Source organism: Triticum aestivum, chromosome 3D (genome assembly GCF_018294505.1).
Source record: "Triticum aestivum cultivar Chinese Spring chromosome 3D, IWGSC CS RefSeq v2.1, whole genome shotgun sequence".
In the NCBI taxonomy this organism is placed as follows: Eukaryota; Viridiplantae; Streptophyta; class Magnoliopsida; order Poales; family Poaceae; genus Triticum; species Triticum aestivum.
In genome coordinates this window covers 410,160,750-410,174,889 of record NC_057802.1, presented here as the reverse complement: position 1 = coordinate 410,174,889, position 14,140 = coordinate 410,160,750, and positions in this window count along the sequence as shown.

The window sequence follows — 14,140 nt, the reverse complement described above, 5'->3', positions numbered from 1 at the left end:
GCCTGGTAAAATGAAAGATCAGCCTCTTCAGCAAGTTGACAAGCTAGTGGACGTACTTCCCGGTTTATGGCGCGGAGATCTTCAGTGCAAAATTCTGATCCGTCTTCTTTTAAGCTTGGGTAGCCTTTAGCCATGTCCGTCGGATCAAGATCAGGCACCCATGCTTTTGCCCGGGTTAGTGCGGTCAGAGCGCCAGCCCTTGCAGCAGACCTCTTTAGCTCTTCTACCCGGGCAGGCAGCATAGATAGCCTGTCTAAGGTATCCTTGATTAACGTCGGGGGCGGCTTATTGTGAGAAGCGGTGCAGATAATTCGTTGTGCGCCGGTATACAGTTGTTCTGTCAGCGTGTAGGCAGCCTTCAGCTTCTTCTGAACATCAGAGCCCAGATGACTAATGCGAGTTCCTGTATCATTGCAAACATCAGCAAACCGGCAACGCATGGGAAGATATGTTGAAAGTATAAAGTAAGGATGCTTACCAAACACAGCAGCAGTCATGGCATGTATCTGCCGCTTTACACCAGTCAGCTCGTCTACCACCGGTTTTAGAACTGCTTCAGCGTCTTCAGTTCTTTTCCGCAAAGCCGATTTCTCTGTGTTCCAATCCGCCCGCTCCTTGGCGAAGCTCTCCTTTAGCTTTTCCATAGCGGCTAAGGTGCTCGTCAGCTCATCTTTTGCTTTGGAAGTTTCGGCCTATTGGGACTTGATGTTCTCTTGCAGATCAGCGGTTTGGCTTTCCTTCTTGCTCAGTTCAGCCTATAAAGAGACAGATACATAATGAATTGACAATACATATTTGAAGTACCAAGCACATAACAAGTTATGCCCTTGATACTTGGGGGCTAATGCATATTTGCTCCTTATCAGAAATTTCTACAAGTCCCAAGCACAATACAAGTATTAATCTTGGCACTTGGGGGCTAATGTGTGTTTGCTAAAAAACTATTGGTATGGGAATTCTTATACAGTCCTGGTTCATCTTTATAAAGTTAAACCGGCCCTTGGGGGCTATACCGGTGAAAGAGCAGTATGGCAAATTTTAAGGAACCGGTTCATCATAAAGAAGTAATCTGGTCCCTGGAGGCTAAATATGCAAAGTTAAGTTATGACAAAGTCCCGGTTTAGATTGGTATCATAAACCGTCACTTGGGGGCTACTAGGAGTTGATAAACTGCAATTGGACAAAAGAGAAAAATAGTAGTTACCTCATATCGCTCCTTCATCAAGTTTACCAAACTAGCTTCATAGTCACGGCTGGTATACAGACGGTTGAAGAAGCCAGAGTGAATGTCTTGAGCATTGAGATGGGCGTAGCTTGATAAATCAGCATTCCATTTGCCTTTGCCGATAGCAGAGAGCTCGTCCTTGGCAGTATGCTTTGACAAAGCGACAGGGTTGCCACGAGTGGTGTGGCCAGTGCCAGTAATCATAATGTCATCATCTTGATCATCAGCAGCCTTCGCTGGAGTTGGCGGTTTGTCAGTATCCTTAACCGGACTGGTCGGTTTGTCATCAGTTCGGACAGGGCTGGTTGGCCGGTCTGCATGGCTTGTAGTGTCAACTTGCACTTGTTCGGCAAGGAAGTCATGGTATTGAGGCGGCGGATCGTTAAGCATGTCGTCAGCGTCGGTTTCTTCCGGATCTGGAGTTGTTTCCGGTTCAGCAGCTACATTATTATCAGCCGGTTTGCTTAACCGAGCCTTCTTGCTAGGTCTTGGCTTGGCTCTGAGAAAAGATAGACATAAGGATAAGTACAGTATGTAAATATAACACATCAAGAATAAAGACACGTGCATAGCTCACCCAGGAACTGTTTTGAGGGGTGGAAGCTGCGTGGCCGATGTCTCGCCAGAGGATGAGTGAGAAGTACCCTGATAATTTGAATCAGACGGGTTAAGAGGCTGGCGGAAAGAACCTGCTTTTGGGCATGAAGTATCAATGGGATAAGAGACCTCTGATCGGCGTTTCCGAACCAGACTGTTCGGTAAACCGGCGGAGGTAACTACCTGGCCACTATGCTGGGTTGTACGGCGAGCTTCGTGCTGCTGCGTCTTCAAAAGAAAGTTTGGGTCCAAGTAAGCAAGAGGGTGAGAAATTTTACTTTCCAATTTTCTTGACGGATTTTTGATGTTGGCAGAGGATCTGAATAGGAGGAAAGAATGGTTACCTCTACGTCCTCAGCATGACTGCCTTCAGCGTCGTCCTGATAATAATCATTGTCAATGAGATGTACAAAAAATGAACCAAGAGAGTCAAGTTCTACCTCTGGTTCCGGGTTACCCACATCGTCATCAGCTGGTGGATCGGAGGATGCAGTGGTCCTTTTCTTGGCAGGTTTTTTAACAACCTTGGTCTTTGGACGAACTGGCTTGACCGGTTTATCTTGCGGCTTCGCCGGTTTGTCTTGGGATGGTTTCTTGTTCCAGAACGGATCATCACCCTGTCAGAAAATAATCACACTTTCAAAGAATATTTGGACAGAAGCAACTTCAGATAAAAAGATTATATGATTCTTACAGCTGGTGGTTTGTTGAAGGTGCAGAAAGGGAGTAGTCCGGTTTGGGCACAGACAGCTTCCGGTTTGTTCAGTATCTTTTTTATAGCCTCAGTGACTTCTGCATCTGTAAGCTGAATGTCAATGTGCCGCTGTGCATCCTTCAAACTCCCCGTATACTCACACATCAAACCAGAGCGCCGGCTTAAGGGCAGAATACTCCAGCTTATCCAGCAACAAGCAAGATCAACTCCTGTCAAAGAGTTCGCCATGAAGGCTCTAAGCTTTGATAATTGGGGAGCATAGTTGGCCCTTTCTCTTGCCGTCAACCTCTGAGGAAAAGGATGTGTGTTGCTAAGGCGTTCAGGGCGGTAACCCGGCAGGGAGTTTTCATCAGATGGGGATGTATCCATGCAGTAAAACCAAGTCTGGTTCCACTCTTTGGGGTGACTGTGGAGTTTGAGATGGGGGAAGGTGACTTCCTTCCTTTTCTGAACCGCCATTCCGCCCAGTTCCGTATTGGGTCCATCTGAGAACTCTGTGCGACGGTTTAAGTGAAAGAAATCCCTAAACAGTTCGACTGAAGGTTCCTCTTGCAGATAAACCTAACAAAAGACTTGGAAGTGGCAGATGTTGGTTACAGAATTGGGACCGATGTCTTGAGGGCGCAGTTGGAAACTAGCCAGTACATCCCGGAATTTTTTTGAACCGGGAGGGCTAAAACCTCGTCCGAGATGATCAGCGAACACGACTACCTCTCCATCCTTGGGTGTAGGAGGATTTTCCGGGCCAGGGACCCTCCAGTGGATGACATCTTTTTTAGCTAAAGCGCCTGCTTTAACAAGATTGTTTAACTGCTCTTCGTTTACTCGAGAGGGAGCCCAATTGCATTCATAGACTTGCTTGGCCATGGCAATGGAAATCTGGAACATGATTATTGCCGGTTTAAGATTTACAGTGGAAAACTACACAACAGTATAAGGATACAAGCATATTGATAAACCGGAATTGATTATTTGTAAACCGGAGTCTGACAATGGAAACAGTACAATGATGAAAGCATTGGCGGTTCAACAGGGGACTAATGGTATCTACCGGGTCATCATTTTGTATATGAAGTTAAACCGCCCAATCTGGTATTAAAGATGTATAAGTGAAGGGAAAAACATGTTTCACAAGTTGGTATTATAATTTTGGATCTACCGCATGTCAGAAAATGAAAATATATTCAGACCTAAATATTGGTACCGAAGCAGTTGATGAAGGTTCAGATGGGATTTTCTACTTAAACGAGATGCATGGATGGAAAAGAAGGGCTACGGCTATCGCCGTACAGGATAAATATCAAGATTTGAATCAAAGAACTATTGCACAATGACGAACACCGACGAACACCAATGAACACTGAAACCCTAATGACAGATCTATGGCGGAAGGAAAGAAGGCTTACCGATGCTGATGGAAGAGTGGAGAGGCGCCGCGATTCTCTGGTGCGTTTAGGGTGATGCAGCGGCCGGAGTTGAGGCAGAAACGAAGGTCGACGGTGGCGGCGGAGCTCCAAAGGTCGGGCAGCGCAAGGAAGAGGACAAGGTGAAGAGATACCGGGGGGGGGGGGGTGGAAAGACCCCCTAGCCCTATTTATAAGGGCAGAAAGATAGGCGTCAGGCGTGAAAATCAAGGAGCCTAAATTTTGGATATGAGGTGGAGCTGTCGCCTCGATTGTCGGAGGCTCGTTAATGACAGGTGACGTCACGGCAGTTTACCATGATCCTAGAAGATGATGTCACGGCGGTTTACAAGATTGTGTGAAGATGTTGAAGAAGAAATTTTCTTAAGTATTGAGGATTGACATGAACCAGTTCAAATCAATCTGGGGCCTAGTGTTGGGGATATTACCACTGGGCGTAAACCGGCCAGGTGAGGCCGGGTTAACCCCATAAGTAGTTCATCTGTATCTGAAGTCCATGAAGACAGACGGTGACGCTTCATGAAGGCCCAGGGCCCATAGCCGGTTTAAGGCCTGTAGACATAAACCGGCATTGACATGTAAACTTGTGTTGTAAGATAGAAGTAGCAGAGACCGAGCCGGACACGATTATGAGACGGCCTCGGGATTCTGTAAACCGGCGGGCGTCAACCCATGTATATAAGGGGACGACCCGGCGGCGGTTCAGGGACAACAGACAACCACTCGAGACTCAGGCAAAGCGTATTCGCTCCCTGGTCATCGAAACCCCATCAATTCCATCACAACTAGACGTAGGCTTTTACCTTCATCGTAAGGGGCCGAACTAGTATAAAACTCTCTTGCGTCCCTTGTCCTCTTTAACCCCTTTAAGCTAACCCGTAGCAATGGCTCCATGACTAAGTCCTTTCTCTAGGACATCTGCCGTGACAAAACCACGACAATAAATGTTTATTATTCATGCTAGAATTGTATTAACCGGAAGCTTAGTACATGTGTGAATACATAGACGTCCCTAGTATGTCTCTACTTGACTAGCTCGTTTATCAAAGGTGGTTAAGTTTCCTAGCCATAGACATGTGTTGTCATTTGATGAACGGATCACATCATTAGAGAATGATGTGATTGACAAGACCCATCCGTTAGCTTAGCACTATGATCGTTTAGTTTATTGCTATTGCTTTCTTCATGACTTATACATGTTCCTATGACTATGAGATTATGCAACTCCCGAATACCGGAGGAACACTTAGTGTGCTATCAAACATTACAATGTAATTGGGTGATTATAAAGATGTTCTACATGTGTCTCCGATGGTGTTTGTTGAGTTGGCATAGATCGAGATTAGGATTTGTCACTCCATGTATCGGAGAGGTATCTCTGGGCCCTCTCGGTAATGATCATCACTATAAGCCTTGCAAGCAATGTGACTAATGAGTTAGTTGCGGGATGATGCATTACGGAACAAGTAAAGAGACTTGCCGGTAACAAGATTGAACTAGGTATGATGATACCGACGATCGAATCTCTGGCAAGTAACATACCGATGACAAAGGGAACAACGTATGTTGTTATGCGGTTTCACCGGTAAAGATCTTCGTAGAATATGTAGGAACCAATATGAGCATCCAGGTTCCGCTATTGGTTATTGACCGGAGATGTGTCTCGGTCATGTCTACATAGTTCTCGAACCCGTAGGGTCCGCACGCTTAACGTTGAATGACGATTTCTATTATGAGTTATGTGATTTGATGACCGAAGGTTGTTCGGGGTCCCGGATGAGATCACGGATATGACGAGGAGTCACGAAATGGTCGATACATAACGATTGATATATTGGATCATGTTATTCGGACACCGGAAGTGTTCCGGATAGTCTCGGGTAAAACCAGAGTGCCGGAGGGGTTACCGGAACCCCTGGGGGAACTAATGGGCCACCATGGGCCTTATTGGAGAGAGAGGAGGGCAGCCAGGGCAGGCCGCGACCCCCCTTGCTGTCCGAATTGGACAAGGGAAGGGGGGCGGCGCCCCCCTTTCCTACTCCCTCTCCCTCTTCTTCCTTCCCCCTCTCTCCCTTATCGTGTAATCCTACTAGGACTAGTAGTCCTAGTAGGACTTCCCCTCATTGGGCACGCTCCCTAGGGCCGGCCGGCCTCCCCCTCCCTCCTTTATATACGTGGGGAAGGGGGCACCCTAGAACACACAAGTTGATCTTTTAGCCGTGTGCGGTGCCCCCTCCACAATTACACACCTCGATCATATTGTCGTAGTGCTTAGGCAAAGCCCTGCGCCGGTAACATCATCATCATCGTCGCCACGTCGTCGTGCTGACGGAACTCTCCCTCGGCCTCAACTGGATCAAGAGTACGAGGGACGTCATTGATCTGAACGTGTGCTGAACACGGAGGTGTCGTACACTCGGTGCTAGATCTGTCGGATCGTGAAGACGTACGACTACTTCAACCGCGTTGATAAACGCTTCCACTTTCCGTCTATGATGTTACGTGGACATACTCTCCCCGCTCGTTGCTATGCTTCTCCTAGAGAGATCTTGCGTGATCATAGGATTTTTTTTTGAAATACTACGTTCCCCACTAGTGGTATCAGAGCCAGGTCTATGCGTAGATGTTATATTCACGAGTAGAACACAAAGAGTTGTGGGCGATAATAGTCATACTGCTTACCAGCAACGTCTTACTTTGATTCAGCGGTATTGTTGGATGAAGCGGCCCAGACCGACATTACATGACCGCGTTCATGAGACTGGTTCTACCGACGTGCTTCGCACACAGGTGGCTAGCGGGTGTCAGTTTCTTCTATTTTAGTTGAATCAAGTTTGACTACGTCCGGTACTTGTTGAAGGTTAAGACAACACACTTGACGAAAAATCGTTGTGGTTTTGATGCGTAGGTAAGAACGGTTCTTGCTAGAAGCCCGTAGCAGCCACGTAAAACTTGCAACAACAAGACACCTAGATCAGATATGAACTCCTTCATCCAGAATCCTTCATTTGCTGCTTCTGAAGCAGCTATGTACTCCGCTTCACACGTAGATCCCGCCACGACGCTTTGTTTAGAACTGCACCAACTGATAGCTCCACCGTTCAATGTAAACACGTATCCAGTTTGCGATTTAGAATCGTCCGGATCAGTGTCAAAGCTTGCATCGACGTAACCATTTACGATGAGCTCTTTGTCACCTCCATAAACGAGAAACATATCCTTAGTCCTTTTCAGGTATTTCAGGATGTTCTTGACCGCTGTCCAGTGATCCATTCCTGGATTACTTTGGTACCTCCCTGCTAAGCTAATAGCAAGGCACACATCAGGTCTGGTACACAGCATTGCATACATGATAGAGCCTATGGCTGAAGCATAGGGAACACTTTTCATTTTCTCTCTATCTTCTGCAGTGGTTGGGCATTGAGTCTGACTCAACTTCACACCTTGTAACACAGGCAAGAACCCTTTCTTTGCTTGATCCATTTTGAATTTTTTCAAAACTTTGTCAAGGTATGTGCTTTGTGAAAGTCCAATTAAGCATCTTGATCTATCTCTATAGATCTTGATGCCCAATATGTAAGCAACTTCACCGAGGTCTTTCATTAAAAAACTCTTATTCAAGTATCCTTTTATGCTATCCAGAAATTCTATATCATTTCCAATTAGCAATATGTCATCCACATATAATATTAGAAATGCTACAGAGCTCCCACTCACTTTCTTGTAAATACAGGCTTCTCCAGAAGTCTATATAAAACCATATGCTTTGATCACACTATCAAAACATTTATTCCAACTCTGAGAGGCTTGCACCAGTCCATAAATGGATCGCTGGAGCTTGCACACTTTGTTAGCTCCCTTTGGATCGACAAAACATTCCGGTTGCATCATATACAACTCTTCATCTAGAAATCCATTCAGGAATGCAGTTTTGACATCCATTTACCAAATTTCATATTCATAAAATGCGGCAATTGCTAAGATGATTCAGACAGACTTAAGCATCGCTACAGGTGAGAAAGTCTCATCATAGTCAACTCCTTGAACTTGTCAAAAACCTTTCGAAACAAGTCAATCTTTGTAGACAGTAACATTACCGTCAGCGCCAGTCTTCTTCTTGAAGATCCATTTATTCTCTATGGCTTGCCGATCATCGGGCAAGTCAACCAAAATCCACACTTTGTTCTCATACATGGATCCCATCTCAGATTTCATGGCCTCAAGCCATTTTGCGGAATCTGGGCTCACCATCGCTTCTTCATAGTTCGTAGGTTCACCTTGGTCAAGTAATATGACCTCCAGAATAGGATTACCATACCACTCTGGTGCGGATCTTACTCTGGTTGACTTACGAGGTTTGGTAGTAACTTGATCTGAAGTTTCATGATCAATATCATTAGCTTCTTCACTGATTGGTGTAGGTGTCACAGAAACCGGTTTCTGTGATGAACTACTTTCCAATAAGGGAGCATGTACAGTTACCTCATCAAGTTCTACTTTCCTCCCACTCACTTTTTTCGAGAGAAACATCTTCTCTAGAAAGGATCCATTCTTAGCAACAAATGTCTTGCCTTCGGATCTGTGATAGAAGGTGTACCCAACAGTTTCCTTTGGGTATCCTATGAAGACACATTTCTCCGATTTGGGTTCGAGCTTATCAGGTTGAAGCTTTTTCACATAAGCATCGCAGCCCCAAACTTTAGGAAACGACAAGTTTGGTTTCTTGCCAAACCACAATTCATAAGGCGTCGTCTCAACGGATTTCGATGGTGCCCTATTTAACGTGAATGCAGCTGTCTCTAAAGCATAACCCCAAAATGATAGCGGTAAATCAGTAAGAGACATCATAGATCGCACCATATCTAGTAAACTACGATTACGACGTTCGAACACACCATTTCATTGTGGTGTTCCGGGTGGCGTGAGTTGTGAAACTATTCAGCATTGTTTCAAATGTAGACCAAACTCGTAACTCAAATATTCTCCTCCATGATCAGATCGTAGAAACTTTATTTTCTTGTTACGATGATTTTCCACTTCACTCTGAAATTCTTTGAACTTTTCAAATGTTTCAGACTTATGTTTCATTAAGTAGATATACCCACATCTGCTCAAATCATCTGTGAAGGTGAGAAAATAACGATACCCGCCGCGAGCCTCAATATTCATTGGACCACATACATCAGTATGTATGATCTCCAACAAATTTGTTGCTCGCTCCATTGTTCCGGAGAACAGCGTTTTAGTCATCTTGCCCATGAGGCACGGTTCGCAAGTACCAAGTGATTCATAATCAAGTGATTCCAAAAGTCCATCAGTATGGAGTTTCTTCATGCGCTTTACACCAATATGACCTAAACGGCAGTGCCACAAATAAGTTGCACTATCATTATCAACTCTGCATCTTTTGGTTTCAATATTATGAATATGTGTATCACTACTATCGAGATTTAATAAAAATAGACCACTCTTCAAGGGTGCATGACCATAAAAGATATTACTCATATAAATAGAACAACCATTATTCTCTGATTTAAATGAATAACCGTCTCGCATCAAAAAAGATCCAGATATAATGTTCATGCTTAACGCTGGCACCAAATAACAATTATTCAGGTCTAAAACTAATCCCGAAGGTAGATGTAGAGGTAGCGTGCCGACCGCGATCACATCGACTTTGGAACCATTTCCCACGCGCATCGTCACCTCGTCCTTAGCCAATCTTCGCTTAATCCATAGTCCCTGTTTCGGTGCAAATATTAGCAACAGAACCAGTATCAAATACCCAGGTGCTACTGCGAGCATTAGTAAGGTACACATCAATAACATGTATATCACATATACCTTTGTTCACCTTGCCATCCTTCTTATCCTCCAAATACTTGGGGCAGTTCCGCTTCCAGTGACCAGTCTGTTTGCAGTAGAAGCACTCAGTCTCAGGCTTAGGTCCAGACTTGGGTTTCTTCTCCTGAGCAACAACTTGTTTGCCGTTCTTCTTGAAGTTCCCCTTCTTCTTCCCTTTACCCTTTTTCTTGAAACTGGTGGTCTTGTTGACCATCAACACTTGACGCTCCTTCTTGATTTCTACCTCCGCAGCCTTTAGCATTGCGAAGAGCTCGGGAATTGTCTTATCTATCCCTTGCTATTATAGTTCATCACAAAGCTCTTGTAGCTTGGTGGCAGTGCTTAAAGAATTCTCTTAATGACACTATCATCCAGAAGATTAACTCCCAGTTGAATCAAGTGATTGTTATACCCAGACATTTTGAGTATATGTTCACTGACAAAATTATTCACCTCCATCTTGCAGCTGTAGAACTTATTGGAGACTTCATATCTCTCAATCCGGGCATTTGCTTGAAATATTAACTTCAACTCCTGGAACATCTCATATGCTCCATGACGTTCAAAACGTCGTTGAAGTCCCGGTTCTAAGTCGTAAAGCATGGCACATTGAACTATCGAGTAGTCATCAGCTTTGCTCTGCCAAACGTTCTTAACATCATAAGTTGCATCTGCAGCAGGCCTGGCACCCAGCGGTGCTTCCAGGACATAATTCTTCTGTGCAACAATGAGGATAATCCTCAAGTTACGGACCCAGTCCGTGTAATTGCTACCATCATCTTCAAATTTGCTTTCTCAAGGAACGCATTAAAATTCAACGGAACAACAACACGGGCCATCTATCTACAACAACATAGACAAGCAAAATACTATCAGGTACTAAGTTCATGATAAATTAAAGTTCAATTAATCATATTACTTAAGAACTCCCACTTAGATAGACACCCGTCGAGTCATCTAAATGATCACGTGATCCAAATCAACTAAACCATGTTCGATCATCACGTGAGATGGAGTAGTTTTCAATGGTGAACATCACTATGTTGATCATATCTACTATATGATTCACGTTTGACCTTTCGGTCTCCAGTGTTGTGAGGCCATATCTGCATATGCTAGGCTCGTCAAGTTTAACCCGAGTATTCTGCGTGTGCAAAACTGGCTTACACCCGTTGTATTTGAACGTAGAGCTTATCACACCCGATCATCACGTGGTGTCTCGGCGCGACGAACTTTCGCAACGGTGCATACTCAGTGAGAACACTTATACCTTGAAATTTAGTGAGAGATCATCTTATAATGTGTCTGGTGGTAGGTGCGACATATGCCAACGGGTGGCTTATCATTGTGGGAGCCAGTAAGACATCGCTGGTGCCTGGAAACGGGATGAGGCGAAGACATGCACGCCGGCGAATCTTACCCAGGTTCGGGGCTCTCCGTGGAGATAACACCCCTAGTCCTGCTCTGCGGGGTCTCCGCATGATCACTAGATCAACACAAGTGGCTACAAGTGGCTCCTTGAGCTGTTTGGCTAGAGGAGGAAGAAGGGCAAGGCTAGCTCTCCTCTTCTCTCTATGTGGTGTCTAAAACTCTAAGAGATCAACCCTTTGCATGGGTGCCCTGGGGGGGGGGTATATAGGCCTACCCCCAGGGGTACAATGGTAATCTGGCTGGATGCGGGTCCAGGCCGTCAGTGTCTGTATCCGCTGGCTTCTCCGCCGGCCGCTGGGGCCCGCCGACTGGTGGGTCCAGCAGGCTGCTGGTTCCTGTAGCCTCGCCCTTGATGACGAGGGCTTTGCCGAGGTATGCATGGCTACAGTGCCGCCGTCCGGCAGACTCTCACTGTAGCCTTGCCTCGTCTTGTCTCCTTAATGATGCACATACTTCGAGGGAGTGAGGTAGCCGGCTATTGGGAGCCGGCTACACCCCAGGCCGACTAGGGGGGCTTGGCCGCCTTCGAGCGTCTCTCTGGCTGAAGGGGCCCGCCGCCCGCGGGCCGTACTGACAACCTGTCATGGGTGGCGTCATGGTCAACATGGCTACAGTGCCGCACCGGACGGGGGATGGCTGACCCGTACGGCGCACTATGGCCATGCGTGCTCCGGGATTCGGGGGTGACAGACTTTACTGTAGCCACGCCCCGTCTTGTCACCATTATGTGGGTGCAGTCCTTGGGGGCGCGATCTTGGCCGCTTGCCGGGAGTCGGTCTTCTTGTGGCTGGCTTCTTGGAGTCGGCCTTCTTGTGGCCGGCTTCTTGGAGTCGGCCTTCTTGTGGCTCTCTTCGGGAGGGTTTCAGGGTCGGGCCGCCTTCCAGTAATCGGCCTGTGAGATAGCCGGCCAGGGGAAGGCGGCCCTGTGCTTTGGGTGCTTGAAGGCTCAATCGGCCCGAATATTTTTGAAGAGCCAGGGGGAGTCGGTTAGGCTACCCGTGGTCATTTACTCCGACAGTAGTCCCCGAAGCTGGTTGGGCTTCACGGCTGAAAGGAGGACGAGAAGCTTAATCAACTTCCTATCTTGAGGAGCCAGCAGCTAGGAGCCGGCTTTGATCAGGTGCGCCGCCTTGGTGAGGCTTCGAAATCTGAAGGAGGGAATCAGCTGGCGCGCGCGCCTGGTTGCGGGCCGGCCGCTTGCCGCCCGTGCACCACGTTGCGCCCTCCGTCTGGGAGAGCCTGCCAGCCCATGCGCGTGACGGGACGCCGCCGCAGGCCGGGGCCCACCACTTCCACGCCTTGGCCCGGGCGTGGATCTTCTGTGGCCCAAAACGGGCCATTCGCCTTCCAACGGCAGTTTCCGCACGCCATTAGGGCGCAATAATTGCGGGACGTGGGGGAGTGGGCGCAGTTAATCCCACGCCCCCACGCCTCGCCTCCTCGGCTTCGCCGCACGAGGCTATAAATAGGGGGAGGAGGAGGAGCGGCAGACGCTCGCACGCTCGCCCTTGCTCCGCCATCTCCTTCTTCTTCTTCTTCATCACCGTAGCCCCTCGCTGCCGCGCCGTCCCTCCAGTCTTTGCACTACCCCGCAGCTTCGCCGCTGCGGGGCCGTGCTTTCGCCGTTGCCGCGCTTTTTTCATCGGCTTCTTGCCCTCATGTCGCGCGGCGGAGACTAGGACGGCTCCAACATCCACGAGGACCACATCGACTTCCTCCGCAAGACGCGGCGGTTGCCCGGCAAGGATCATGTGCGGGTCTGTCTTGCGCCGGAGAGGGAGATCTCGCCGGTGCCGGAGGAGGGCGAGCGGGTGATCTTCCGCTCGCACTGCCTGCGAGCGGCTTCTTCCGCTCCTTCCTCGAGTTCTACCAGCTCCAGCCGCACCACCTCACTCCAAACACGGTGGTGCTGCTATCCGCCTTCGTCACCTTGTGCGAGGGCTTCCTCGGCGTCCTTCCACTAGTAGAAAACTGGGCTTTGGTCACAGGGCAATATTCACATTAGTCCCGGTTCAGTCACGAACCGGGACTAATGTGAGCATTGGTCCAGGTTCGTGCGGCCAGGGGCCTGCCGGGCCTCGTGGGGCATTGGTCCCGGTTCGTCCGGCCCCTTTGGTCCCGGTTGGTGGGACAAACCGGGACCAATGGGCCTCGCTCCTGGCCCACCACCATTGGTCCCGGTTGGTGGCTTGAACCGGGACCAGAGGCTCACCCTTTAGTCCCGGTTCATACCACAAACCGGGACTAAAGGGCTAGTCCTAGTTGCGGTCAGTGTTTAGTCCCACCTCGCCAACCGAAGGGCGCTCACACCAGTTTATAAGCCCGTCCCTCTCTGCCTTGTTGAGCTCCTCTCAAAGTGAAAATAGATGCCCTTATACAGGGAATTTGACCTAAATTCACAGTAACTTTCTTTGAATTTCATAGAAATTTATTATGAATTTAGGTTGAATTTTCTCTATAGGTGCATCTATGTTCATTTTTATAGTAAATAAAATAAATAAACCTTAATAAAATAAATAAAAATAAATAAACCTTAATAAAATAAACTATAGTAACTAAAATAAATAAACCTTAATAAATTAAATAAAAATAGCAGCAGTAAAATAAATAAAAATAAAATAATTAAAGTATAATACATAAGTAATTAGAAATAAAATAAATAAGTTTTTGTTGTAAGTACAAACAAAACAAAATAAATAAAGCAAAAGAGAAAAAAAAACAGAGAAAAAAATTATGCCACCTACTGGGCCACCACGGCCTGAATACGACTAGAAACCCATCCATGGGCCAGGATTCAGGCCCGCAGAAGGCCCAGTAGGCCCCACATGCAAAGAGAACGGTTAGGCCCGAAAGCCTGCAGTTGAGAGGAGCTCGAGAGGGTGGGCGCAACAGCGCTTATAAACC